This window comes from Solanum verrucosum, unplaced genomic scaffold (genome assembly GCF_900185275.1).
Source record: "Solanum verrucosum unplaced genomic scaffold, falcon-dt-bn FXZP01000218.1, whole genome shotgun sequence".
In the NCBI taxonomy this organism is placed as follows: Eukaryota; Viridiplantae; Streptophyta; class Magnoliopsida; order Solanales; family Solanaceae; genus Solanum; species Solanum verrucosum.
The window spans coordinates 536283-547186 of record NW_026020464.1 but is presented as its reverse complement, the minus strand read 5'-3'; the positions used below and the strand labels follow the sequence as shown (position 1 = coordinate 547186).

Sequence of the window (10904 nt, the reverse complement as noted above, 5' to 3'; positions counted from 1 at the left end):
TTTAAATTTGCCAAACATTTTCAAAAGTAAAAAACGGACTTAAAATAGGTTTTACCAACTTTCAAGTCAATCCAAACACCCCTAAAGATACTACTTATTCCAAAGGTATATATACATAAGACACTACAACAAATAAATAGATCTTTTACAAACCACAAATATATCAACTTGAGAAAGCAATCAAACATTTAATTTATTTATTTCAAATACAAACAGGCATAGAAGATGCTCTCCAGCAAAGACTTAATCATTCTGAAATGCATCTGCAATATATTATTAGACATAAAATATTTAGTTGATGAATTAAATACAAATTAGCTTATTTTGAGATATTAAAAGTAAATAACTAAGTACCTGTTGACACATTGGGATTTTCATACTCTCATCAGCTTTGCAAGACGTTCCGAGAGCCTAACGTTGCCCCTTCTTTGTAGAAGTAATAGGTTTTTCAATTTAGGCATACTGACATCATCCCTGCACGTTACTTCATATAACCCATTTGATTCTTGAATATGCAAAACCTCAAGTTGCGGAAAGCTATCACCATCACCATCACCAGAGAGATCCATCTTTTCTTCATGATGAATGCATCAACACATTTTAAGTATTCTTAATTTGGGCAATTTCTTAAGCACTGCCACTAGATGTCCGTCTACCGTAAAGCGGATAAGAGTAAGCTTGTCAAGATTTGGCGGGAATGCTTCATCAGAGTTCAAGGGTATTAGGCGGTAATCCAAATACAACTTAACAATATTTGGATAGGACGACAAGTTTATTTTCTCACTTATCTTGTCCATATTTGGATAGGAAAATCTGAGCTTCAAAACCTCCAGGGCCTTCGGCACAGGGATCAATGTTGATAGTATCTTTGATAAGGATAAGGATATAGAGTCCTAGTACGTTAGTATGTTTGAGTCATATACGTAGTTATTTCTCTTCTCTTTAGGTCTATTATGTTCAACAGACTCCCTTATCTTCTATACTTGTTCATGTATAAATACCACACATTGTATCAATAATACTTAACGTTTTCATAATCATATACAACTCTTATATGGTATCAAGAGCCTTCTAAACACTCTGACTAGTATATCCGATCGTCTTCCTTTTTTTTTTTCCAGATTCCAACTCCTTTTTCTCCAGAATGCCTACTACTTCCTCCTCTCCTAACTCTCCAGCAGTCACTCTCAATCAAGGGGGTGTCGTTCATGTCACGACCCGATTTCTCAAGTCATGATGGCACCTACTATAACCCACCAGTAGGTAAGCCACCCCGTAACCCGGAACAATAAGTAATGGGTCTGAGGGTAGAAACTAAACAAGAGTAGGCAAATAACAATATAAACAGGCGGAAGCAAACCCAAAAACATATATACAAATAAAGATCCCTCCCAGAACCTGGAAGTCACTAGTACAGAGCTACTAACAAAATGAGTACAAGTCCCAAAAGTGGACAACAAAGACTGGACTGTCTCGAAAGGTAAAAGACAAGTCTATATATACAGATGAAGACTGAAATAGTACAAAACGTCGTGTGCTCACTCCCGTCTCCGGATCAGTCTGCTCCAAGCTCGATCAACGCTGGCTACTAGTGCCCGGACCTGCATCACGAAATAGATGCAGAGCGTAGCATGAGTACCAAAACAACCGGTACCCAGTAGGCATCATAGGCCGACTGAACTTGAAAAGTAAAGGCAATATGAAAAGAAGGAATAATACAAACCGAGGGTCAAGAGCGGAAATCTAAGTAACAATGGAATGCACACAAGTGTACAAAGAACTAACTAAAGTAATCTATAAGCTAACTACACCTAACTGGGCCCCCATAAGCCCAGAAGGTACACTCGTGCGCAAGTTAAATAAAAACCTGAACGGACCCCCATAAGCCCGACGAGTACACAGAATAACTATAACTAAAGAGAATTGCATAAAAGAACCCAAGAACGAAGAACATCGAACCAACACCTCAACACTAATTAGTAGAATCTGACAGTACGGAGGCCGGACCTCGAACCGGATGCTCACCAGAAGTACCCAAGTAACCAATCACAAGTATCAAGTATCTGATGTCGGAACTCTAACCGGATGCTTTATATGAGTATCTGGACAATAAAGGCTGGACCTTAAACCGGATGCTCTATATAAGTATCTGGACAATAGAGGCCGAACCTTAAACCAGATGCTCTATATAAGTATCTGGGCAATAGAGGCCAGACCTTAAACCGGATACTCTATATAAGTATCTGGGCAATAGAGGTCGGACCTTAAACCGGATGCTCTATATAAGTATCTGGGCAATAGAAGCCGGACCTTAAATCGGATGCTCTATATAAGTATTTGGGCAATAGAGGCCGGACCTTAAACCGGATGCTCTATATAAGTATCTGGGCAATAGAGGCCGGGCCCTAAACCGGATGCTCTATAAAGGTGCCAATATAACTGCTGAAAGAGTCATAATCGATCCACACTCATAAATGTCCGTGGAACGCCGTCCATACTTAGCCAATCAATGTAAGTCCTTGGAACCAAATCGAAAATCAAATTCAAATCGCGAAGTAGAATTAGTGTCACCGACGTAACTCGTGAAGCCGTAACATCGGGGAAAAATAAGGATAACTAAAGTCGGAGAAAGAGTATCGCCTAACTAAGGCCCAAACTATCAGACTCAAGTCTACTACACCAGTCTACAGGGATCTAAGCCGACCGAGCGACGTCAGGGCAGAACTAAGGCCTATCGGATCCGAATCATGTATTTCTAAGGCAAGCCCTAGTCAAACCTAAACTAAGGCCCAAATGCTTCAAATAGACAAGAATTAAGCATGTAAGCACCCCACATAGCGAGGAGGGTCCGTTAATAACACAAAGCATGCTCACAGTTACCCGATAATCCCCGAAATAGGCCGAAAACATGATTTCTTAACACCTATGTAGGATTCAATAACTACCCAACCCAAATCCCAACTAATCAACATGCATTCACATTCTCGAGCTCAATCTAAGAGAAGGAAACCATAGCCTACCTTAAAGCCGATCACACACTCTCCAAAAATCACTTCTCCGGAGGTTTCCCTTTCTGAACGTCCTCGAAACGCTGACCCACTATCAAAAATAGAGTCACAACGTTAATACAGTCGTTTAGACACCAAAATCACAACAAACGGAGACGGGTCAATTTTGGAGTCAAAACGGGAATCGTGGGACCCATGCTGAAAATTCCGAAATTAACCCTAAAAGTGGGTCCTAACCAGTTCCCCCAGCTCATGTCCCATAATGGGACACAATTCGGGGCTCGGGAACAACACAATATCAACAAGCAACTAAAACCCAAATTTTCTCAAAAATTAGAAATGGGACAGCAGCTAATTCAGCGTATTTACCAAAAACGGGCGGTCTACAGTAAAATCTGCAACATCACAATGTTCTCCTCAAAAAACCACTCAAGTTAGCCTCAAAAATCACTGAAATCGGACCTAAAATGACTAAAATATCAAGTATCAAAAATTCCCAAAATCAAGTTCACAAAAAGGGTGTGGCAGCAGGTATTTTTCGAAAATTACCTCAAACGGGGACTCCAAATCACTATTCGAGCTCACCAACACGTTGTCCTCGAAAAATCTCACAGCTTAGCCTTTTGGATCACCCAAATCGATTGAGAGATGAGAGAGAGATGAGGGTTTGAAGTTTGGGAAAGTTGGCTGATTTTCTGCAATTTATTGCAGAAATTTCTGCAATTTCCCAAAAACAAAAAACTCCGACGGGGTGCTACGAACTCGTTCGGAACCCCGTGCACGCAAACGAGATATGCAACCATACCAAATTCGATATTCCAGACTCAACGGCGCAGTCAAAATTTCCATCAGAGGTCATTTCGATAAAAAGTGGGTCCCACTTCCAAAAGCTCTTTTAAATCAAAACCCACAAAAGGCTCGGAAAGAAATCGAAAACCTCCAGACACAAAAGAAAGGTCAATATAGACCAAACTCGACATTCCGGAGCTAACCATGCTGACGGAATTCTCATCCGAGCGCGTTTACTCAGAATGTTGACCAAAGTCAACCTTAAGCCAAATTTCAAAGGCTAAAACGCCTAATCGCACCGACTCACACTGAAAACCTCGGGAGTCATGTCGACCATGCTACTAGCCTAAAGTGACCCTTCCGGAGCTGATGAAATCGTCAGAATTGGATTCCGATGTCATTTTCTTGAACTTTTGATCGAAATTGATCGTTCAAGGTTCATAAGCTCCAAAACACAAAAAATCGCACCAAGACCAAACGAACGACCAGGTGACCGAACTGTCAGTCTCAGCAAGTCATAAATGACTTGGGGTCGCTATAGGAACGCTCTAAACGACACACAGAAGGCAAGACACAGAAATGACCAAGAGGGTCATTACAGTTCAGCCCTCTCAACTGAACTCTTTTAACCCTGCATCTCAGCTATCCTTCAAGCTAACAGGAAGTGCAAATTATCCAACTTGGAAATTCCAAGTTACCACTCTATTGTTTGGCTACGATCTTCTTACTTTTGTTGATGGTTCACTTCCGATACCAACTGAGCACATTATGGACAAAGACAATACCCAAATCCTTAACCCCAACTTGAGATTGTGGCAGCGACAAGACAGTCTTGTTCGCAATGCCATTATGGCATCCGTTGACGCTACAATCGCTCCCCTAATTGCCCATGCTTCCACTGCCAAAGAAGCTTGGGATATTCTCCAAACAACTTATGCGAGCAAATCACAATCACGAATTTTCAGTTTGCGCGATTCTCTGGTGAATGTCAAACGAGACGCACGTTCAATCAGTGATTATATGAGAGAAATCAAGTCCATTTTTAGTGTCTCTTTAGTACTACCCCAAACCTTATTAAACTAAGGGTTTTTGGTTGTCTTTGTTATCGATGGTTAAAGCCCTACACGTCAGCCAAACTTGATTCCAAGTCCAATCCTTGTGTGTTCGTGGGGTATTCCGCTGCCACTAATAGTTATGCTTTCCTAGACCTTGCCACTTTAAAAATCTATATCTCTAGGCATGTTGTATTCATTGAACATATTTTTCCATTCACAACCAACTATCCTCAGTTCTCTCATCCACAAGTCTCGCACATGGAAAAATGGTTGTGTCCAGATGACTCCTCCAACTCTTCCTCTTCCTCACAATCTCTTTCACCTCATATTGTTGCAGACCAAATTCCAATTGCTGCTACTACTGATTTGGTCAACTCCATGTCTACTTGTGGATCACACACTCAGGGCCATCAAGATGACGTGCCAACCGACTCCACTGTAAGTCCTACACATTCTCTATCTTTTTCTCCTTTTCAACATAACAGTCCATATGCATCTCCACAACCAACTCCTGAAACACCATCAAATCGAATGGTAACTAGGTCTCAACATAATATTTTCAAACCAAAGTGATTTTTGATTACCTTGCAAACTCCACTGTAAAACACCTTCCGCTTACCCTAAATACCTTTAGTCAAGCATCCAAATATCCTGAATGACATGCTGCTATGACAGAAGAACACATCGCTTTACTTAAAAATAAAACTTGGTCATTGGTTCCATCTATTCCCTCTCAAAACGTAGTTGGGTGCAAATGGGTGTTTCGTGTCAAGCACAAGCCTGATGGATCCATAGAGCGTTATAAAGCTAGATTAGTGGCAAAAGGATTTCATTAGCGTCTTGGAATTGACTACCATTCCACCTTTAGTCCAGTTATTAAAACCACAACTATTCGCCTTATCTTGTCCCTAGTTGTGTCTCTTAAATGGCCGTTGTGTCAACTTGACGTAAACAATGCCTTTTTACAGGGTACTCTACATGATGTCATTTTCATGCAACAACCACCTGGATTTGTAGATCCCCGATTCCCTAATCACGTGTGTAAACTACACAAATCTATCTATGGACTTCGCCAGGCACCACACGTATGGTATACTAAAATAAAGAAGTTCCTCTTATCATGTGGCTTTGCTCGTTCCAAATTTGATGATTCTTTATTCATCAAATGGTCTCATAATTCTCTCATTATTGTTATGATCGATGTTGATGATATTGTTGTTACAGGCTCTAACAACTCGCAAGTTTATGCAACAATTAAGTTGTTGGGTGATAGATTTTCCATTAAGGATCTTGGTCCTTTACATTTTTTTCTAGGTGTTGAAGTTATCTAGCATGATCATGGATTGACTCTCACACAAAGTAGCTTTATTGCGGACATACTCAGCAAGTTCAATATGCTGGTTACAAACAGTGTGAGCACTCCTCTGTCCACAAGTGAAATTTTATCCTTGGATGACGGTTCTCCTTCGGCAAGTTCAATAAGCTGGATACAAACAGTGTGAGCACTCCTCTGTCCACAAGTGAAATTTTATCCTTGGATGACGGTTCTCCTTCGGCAGACGCTACACTTAATAGGTAGGTCATTGGCTCATTGCAATACCTCACTTTCACACAGCCAGATATATGCTTTGCGGTAAACAAGCTCGTTCAATTCCAACACTCTCCATCAACTAAGCATTGGCAAGCAACAAAAAGGCTTTTTCGTTATCTAAAAGGAACCATAACCTATGGACTTCACTTCAAACGTGGTACCTCTTCTCAGTTACTTGTATACTCAGATGCAGATTGGGGTGGTATTCCCGATACTAGACACTCCACTTCAGCCTACGTTATTTTTCTTGGAAAGAATCCAATTAGTTGGTGCTCCAACAAGCAACGCACTGTTGCCAGATCTTCAACAGAAGCAAAATACAGGGCTGTAGCAAGTGCTATAGCTGAGCTAAATTGGCTAACCAACCTACTGCAAGAACTTCGGGTCACGCTGCCTTGTCCCCCTAAGGTCTTTTGCGATAACATTGGTGTCACTTACCTGTGCCGTAATCCAGTCTTTCACAGTCGAATGAAACATGTCGCAATTGACTTTCATTTTGTCCATGACCAAGTGGAAAGTGGAAAAATTTCAGTTCATCACATTCCAACAAGAGCTCAACTAGCAGATGTCTTAACTAAAGCACTTCCCAGAAGGTCCTTTGTTGTAACATCCGACAATTTGAAGTAACTATGAAGAGGCTTAGAATTGGAAATAGTCATTTTTTGGAAGGAATTCAAAATCTAGAAAATTTGGTTAAGTATGGGTAAAAGTGAGTTTTTGGCCAACTTTGAGCAGTCATAACTCCTAGCTCAGGATGAGTTAGGTGTATTTCCAGTTATGGTTACGAAGCTCGTGGAATGATATTTCCAACGCCACTGAGTTTACTCGATTCCAAGTTCGTATGAGTGAGTTTTGCCCTTTGGAAGTTGGGCAGTTGGCAGGGAAGTCTGTTCAAAAATTTTAAGGGTATTTTGGTTTTTTCCCTAACCAATTCTTTTTGTTATATTGTTGTGTTAGAATGATTTTTAGATCACATTTTAAAGAGTAAGAGTGAGAGTGAGGGTTTGTGAGTGAAGAGGAGAAGAAGAGGAGAAAGAGAAGATCAAGCAAGGTTTCGTCAAAGATCGTCGTGGATATTGTTGGGGGTGATCCCTACTGGGTATGTGAGTTCATAGTGTTGGGTTGGTTCTTTCCCCCACACGCCAAACTCATTTTATTTTCAAGAAAAGATTGGTTGTGTGGTTGAAGTTGTTGGTTGTATTGTTGATGTTGTTGATTGTGTTGTTGAAGTTCCTTGTTGATTTGGGACATGTTTTCGGTTGTGTTTTTGAGTTGAAATCTATTGTATGTTGAAGGGTTTATGATTCTAAGTATTTGGGGCTGGAACCTTTGAGGTTGAGAAGTTTTAGAGTTGGAGAAATGAAGGAGAAAAGTCGAAGTTATCAGGAAAAAGGGGTGGCGCGTCGCGCTCCAAGAAGTGTTCTAAACTTCTCCCCTTGGGGCGCCACGCCTAGCAGTGCGCCCCAGCTTTCCTTCTGAGCTCTGAGGGCTGGCGCCCCGCGCCTTGCAGAGCGCCAAGGACGCGAAGTTTCCCCATTCATTCCCCACTTTTTCATGCATGTTCCTTGGCATTGTACCTATGTTTCATAGTTGTTTCCAACACTCCGAGGTAGGTCTAAACGTCAAGAACTCATCCATAAACGTGTGATCATATACCTTGAATCCATAATCCAATTCAAGGCGAGTTAGTATCAAGTCAAAGTGAAGTTAGAGTCAAGTCACTTAAAGTTAAAAAGTAAGTCCAAGCAAGTCTCTAAAGCTTTTCAAGATTCGTTATTAAACGTTTTACCTTCGTTTTAAGGTTCAAGTTTCAAGTCAAGTAAAGAGTATAAAGTTTCAAGCTAAGTAAAGAGTCTCAAGTTTCAAGTTAAGTCAAGATTATAAAGTTGAGTTCTTTTCTCAAAAGCTATTAGGGAACTAAGTATTCCCCAAGAAGTTTATAAATGTTTTTACATTTGAGTAAGAGGGGAACCATGTTTTCCAAAAAGAGCCTTTGGGCTAAGTTTTGAGTAATTATCTCAACTAAAGAAAGATGTGTTTAAAAGCACTTATGAGCCAAAGTATTTTTGGGAGTAGTATTGAGCACCAAATTGGGGACACGAGTTCATATTAACTCAACTCTCCATAAGAACCATGAGCCAACATGGGATTTCTGGGGTCATACTTTTTAGATGATCACGAAAGTTAAGCTAGTGGATCCACTAAGTTAAAGTAAGGTCCTATATCACAACAAGGTATAAGATGGTCCTTGGGCAACGTGAAGGTAAGACGTTGTATCACCACTAGGGCTCATAGTGATGGTTGTCGGTTAAAGAATCTCCCACTAAAGTTATATTACTTTTATATAAGTAAAGTTGAGCTTGTTATTGTTTTATCATTAACGAACTAAGTTGTTTATACTGTTTTACAAGCTTTATATATTGCATGTGTCTTATTGCTTTATATATGAGTTCAGTTATTCATGAGTCGTACAGAGCCAAGGTATGTGCTCTCTTGTACTCCTTTCAAGCTTAAGTTGTGGTCTAGTTTTCCAGCTCGCATACTCGTACATTCCATGTACTGATGCCAGTTGGCCTGCATCTTATTATGATGCAGACGCAGGTACCCAGGATCAGCATCCAGCACGTCGTTGATCCAGTTGAGCACTCCAGAGTCAGTGGTGAGCCTCTTTGCTTTCCGGAGGACTCGGTTGTTCTGTTCTCTTAGTTTTGTTTTACTAGGATGTTGCGGGGTTTGTCCCAACATCCATCTCAGTATTATAGAGGCTTCATAGACAGTCAGTCAGTTAGTTAGTTTTAAGTCTCTCATCTATATATATATGTAAATATTCTATTTTGGGACTCGAGTTGCCTTTTTGGCCAGATCTTATCAGTTAAGTTATTTTATGTCCTTGCATTGCATGGAGTTATTCTGTTGAGTGAGGTTTCCGCTGAGTTAAGAAAGCCAGGACAAGGGTTCGCTTGGAGGCCAGCAATGGTCTTCGACTGCCGGTCACGTCCAGGGTGTAGGCTCGGGGCATGACATTTGTCCACTTTGTTAGCAACATCGGTCTCCAGCAAATTGAGCCGATGTTGAGGGGGCATGATAAGGATAATGATATAGAGTCCTAGTACGTTAGTATGTTTGAGTCATATACGTAGTTATTTCTCTTCTCTTTAGGTCTCTGATGTTCAACAGACTCCTTTATCTTCTATACTTGTTCATGTATAAATACCACACATTGTATCAATAATACTTAATCTTTTCATAATCATATACAACTCTTATAATCTTAACAATAGAATCAAATATTTTTTCTATACCTAGTTTTCTTAAATTGATCAATCGGTGCAACAATCTCGGCTCAAAAAGTGTATCATCCAACCACATCAAAGTTTGTACATTATTAGGAGGCAATGAGAATATGTTTCGGCTAAATGGGCTTATAGAACACCAACCGTTAGATGCTTGTCTAGAACGTCCATAACGAAGATGTCTCAATTGTTTAGACTCCTTAACACCACAAGGAAGTTCAATGCCACTTTTTTCAATATCTATGGTCTCTAGACATTTGAGCTTGACAATACTATTTGACAGTTTTGCATCAATATCCCCCTTCAATCTCAAAAAGCGTAAGCAACTCATATTCCCAATTTTGTTTGGGATAATGATACGATCGTTATATTTTCGAGGCATGACTACAACCAACACTTGCAATAATTTGAAATCAAAATGAACCAGTTGAGAAAATATACAAGGGTCTTTTGTGAAACAGAAAAGTGCACGAAGCTTCTCAAGCTTAGGATTTGAACGGAAGAACTCATTCATTGCATTATAATCAGAGTAGAATGTAATCCTTTGCACCCTAGCAACATTGCTGGGATAACCAAATGCATTGTGCACGGTGTGAAAGAAGTTACTTTCCTTAGCCAAGTCCACACACAAACTATGTAACAAGTCATGTATGCGACAACTTGAAATTCTTCCATCATATGTCCTTTTGGCAACTTGAATCAAGTTTCTTGAAACCAAATCATTTAGGACATCATCCGCCAAACTTTCAGCCTCTCGCATATTGCCACTATTTACAATTATCAGCTTCTCAGCAATCCACATTTTGTCAAATCAAAAGCACGAATTTCATGGTCCTCGGGGAAAAGGCCAAAGTACAAGAAACATGGCCTTAATGCAATGGGTAAATCATTGTAACTCAGAGCCAAATAAGGTCTACTTTTTTCTATTGAGAAAAAGATTATTATTTTATTACTCCATTAATTAAAGATAAATAAACATAAAACAAAACAAAGAGAAATACAATATTAATTTGTTTTTACAAATCACAAGCAATTAACTTGAAACAACAATCAAACTTTTTCTCTTATTATTAGTATTATAATACCAACAAGCATCAGAAGATTCTCTCCAACACAGACTTAATCATTTTCAAAGGCATCCCTGCAATTTATTAGACATGGAATATTT

The 10904-nt window shown here is 39.8% G+C and overlaps 1 pseudogene; it reads right to left on the bottom strand.

The window, feature by feature from the left end:
- Nucleotides 1–374: 374 nt before the first annotated feature.
- On the bottom strand, nucleotides 375–10831 carry LOC125808684 (toMV susceptible protein tm-2-like; annotated as a pseudogene).
- Between the last annotated feature and the right edge of the window lie 73 nt (nucleotides 10832–10904).